This window comes from Aplysia californica, unplaced genomic scaffold, assembly GCF_000002075.1.
Source record: "Aplysia californica isolate F4 #8 unplaced genomic scaffold, AplCal3.0 scaffold00229, whole genome shotgun sequence".
Lineage (NCBI taxonomy): Eukaryota > Metazoa > Mollusca > Gastropoda > Aplysiida > Aplysiidae > Aplysia > Aplysia californica.
Window position 1 is genome coordinate 207,475 of NW_004797499.1, and position 2,801 is coordinate 210,275.

Consider the following 2,801-nt stretch of genomic DNA (forward strand, 5'->3'; position numbering starts at 1 on the left):
GGCGCTCGCAACTGCTTAAGGGCATATACGCGTGCGGAACACAATCAGAATTTTCAGTTTGGTAGGAGTAGGAATTATTTTGAATTTGCCCGGGTGACAGCCGAAGCCTACTCTTATCGATTTTAGGACTACCAAGGGATCCTAAAAGGAGTTAAGGTGCGCAACTTGCACGCAAGACCTCCGAGATTTTTTCGCCCTTATCCGAGAAGGCTAGGTCTAGCATCTGCGTTTGTTGCCATTTTTTTGTCCAAAAGTTGCCACAAAAATGGCAAAAGTAGCCAAAAAAGTCGCCACTATTTTCAAGCTTTCAGCTCTCTGTGCCGACGTATATTATATAGCATATTGATAGAGGTAACTTCACCTAAAGCACCGGAATTTCTTGTGTTCTGTTTTATGCAACCAGAATATCATTTGTAGCCACACAGGATGTAAAACATGATCAGAGTAGGTTTCAGCCGCCATCCGGGCAAAATTCAAAATTTCCTACCAACTGAAAAAACGTGTCCCGCGCGCTCATATGACCTAATGCTGTTGCGAGCGCCGTAAAACAGTTACCACCCCCCCCTAAAAAAACAACAACAAAAAACAACAACACCAAAAACCGAAAAAAAAGAACACATGATCAGAACAATAACAAGGAAAATTAAAACACAATAAAGATAGACAAATTAAAGGGAAACAGCAATACATAAATGGTATGTAATGTACTTATTCTTCACATGAAATTTCATTGAAAATGACAAAACGTGGTGTCAACAAGTGAGAAAGAGAAGAAGTGAAGAGGAAGTGAAAGTAAACTTTCTAGTTTTTCTTTCTAAACGTAAAATTAATGAGGTTCGGTTACTTTATTTTTGGGGGTTTAGTATGTTTTCTTTTTTAGTTTCTCGATTTTTATTCCCCAGGGTTTGTTTTTCGATAATTTATTCCCGAGCGGAGTTTTTTTTTTTTATATGCAAAAATCGCGGACCAAAATTTGTAAAAAATCGCGGTCGCGACAAACGCAGGCTAGCTAGCTGTAGATCTTACCGTCGCAAAAATCACGGGTGTGGCTGAAAGACAGTAGTAAGGAGCCAAGCAGTAGCAGAAGAAAGGCTGCTGAATGCGTCATGAGTCCAGAGGAGGCGGCAGATAGTGAAGACGAAAGACGACAGAACATGGTAAAAGAGCAGGATAGGTGAAAGGAAAACATTTAAGAGAAGAGCATTTTCCGTCACTGTCAGGTTTCAAACCCGGGACCCATGCAATGAGAGGCGAACACCGTACCTCTTGACCACGAGACCCTCTTAGCACAATGTGATACAATGTAGTCTAAATAAAGTCTTCTACTTCTATCTGCATTACTGAAATTATTTATTAGTTGAGTTTCGAAGATCACTACAATATATAGCTTATTCAACAGTACTGGCTAGCCTTTAGCCGATTCATTCAGAGTGTAAATCATGAGCAGCTTGACATATAAATATGCACTGTATAATACATGTAAATTGTAAATGAAGGGAACAAGGGAAAAACAAGAGCTGTGAGTTTTAGGGCAATCTGAGTTGTGAGGATTGTTGCAGAGTTTACACGCACCTCTTTGGGCCCGTCTAAGTGTCCAGGGCTAAAACCTGATGAGTCGCCCAACATCAGGTTTGGAAAATAAGCTACACAATGGAAAAACGTGGGCTGTCATGTATTTCATGTTCTCAAAATGCTAAAAAGTGATATCACCTTGTTTTTCCCTTGTGCCCTTCATGATGCAATAATGATTGCATTTGTTTAGTGCACACCATGCTCTACAGCAAGCTCTATGACCTTTACAACTATTCGTATCAAACAGTTACATGTACCACCGCTGGGAAAAGGAATGTGTATCATAGTCATAGATCTGTTATAGTCATAAATCTGTGGTAGATCAAGCACCCACTGTCTACTTTTCATTCCATCATAATCTAGTTAGTTACAAGTCTGGCTACCCCATGGGGAGACAAAGTGACGATGTGGCGCCAGACGGGCGTCAGGCTAAGACACTTGAGGCACCGATAGGATAATCTGGGTTAACGACAAAGGGCATCCATCTTTCTCCCCCCTCTCCCCTCCTTCACATACATGGTGTGACACATCCTAATCAACTTAGTTCCCTTGTAGATCATGTTGATGTAGGTACAATTTGACCATGGATGTTGTTTTGCTTCGTTTGCTTTTTTTCTGCTTTCTTTTTCAATTGTTTTGTCAATGGTTCGACCACTTTTATGGCTAAGCATGCCTCTTCACAAATCTTGCTATACTGTAAACCCAACTTTTTTTTACCATACATTATAAGAAAGCAGGCTCAGGGATTTATTATTAGCCTGCTATAGCTGAAATCCTGTTATAACCAAGACATTTATACGTATGTAAATGGGGTCCACTGTACATAGAACATAGAATCATCCCTTGCCTTATAGTTAGGCTGCCATTTTCAAAGGTACTCTAAAATAATTATACTAACGAGAGGTTTCAGTTTTTGATAAGAATTAATTTTTAATTTGGCTCTAATTCTAATGGTGGCCCAGAGGGCCTACTCCTTTCGATCTTACAACCACCAAGGGTTCTTCCTTAATCCGCAAAACTTCCACATCGAACCTTTGAAGCTTTTTGACCTTATCCGAGAAGATCAGCTGCTTGATCCCACCTACCCTAGGGTTAAAGTGTAGAAAATATGAGGTAAAAAAACCTGATACTGGTAGAGATTGAACTCTGAACCCCCGAGCTGGGATGCAAACACCATACCTATTGATCTACTGAGCCCTTCCTTAAAGAATTTCAAAACCAAAAGCGGA